The sequence below is a fragment of the Cebidichthys violaceus genome, unplaced genomic scaffold, assembly GCF_023349555.1.
Source record: "Cebidichthys violaceus isolate CVI_PGR_0920_01 unplaced genomic scaffold, fCebVio1.0.p SCAF_20, whole genome shotgun sequence".
Lineage (NCBI taxonomy): Eukaryota > Metazoa > Chordata > Actinopteri > Perciformes > Stichaeidae > Cebidichthys > Cebidichthys violaceus.
Window position 1 is genome coordinate 3,644,174 of NW_027176373.1, and position 432 is coordinate 3,644,605.

A 432-nucleotide genomic window follows, 5' to 3' on the forward strand; every position below is an offset into this window, starting at 1 on the left:
CAGATATGACGGGTGGCTGTTTGTTTTTCCTGTCACTCACATACAAGGCACAAAAATGATAAAGAGAAACCTTCATTTTAAAGCACCTTTGGTGTTCATGGGAGGTACTTTGGTGAAACAAAGTCAAATAAAAAGTTAAAAGCCAAAGTAGCCTAAAAACCAAACCCCAAATTTTTAAGCGTTTTTCATAGCAAATAGTTCACCCAGCGCCTCCATGCCAAACAGATAGAAACATGGCAAAGATTGTAAGAATGTCGATATATGAAGCATGGCGACAAGCTTTTGTTTTTGTTCCTGTGCTGCAGTTCCAGATGTTTCTCCCTGTGTGGTGCTGTCGACGGTGTGAGATGCTCTAGATTGCTCAGTGTTTTTGGCAAGCTGGTGTAGAAAATGGACACAGTGTTGGAGATATGTCTGAGAAGTTCATCACAC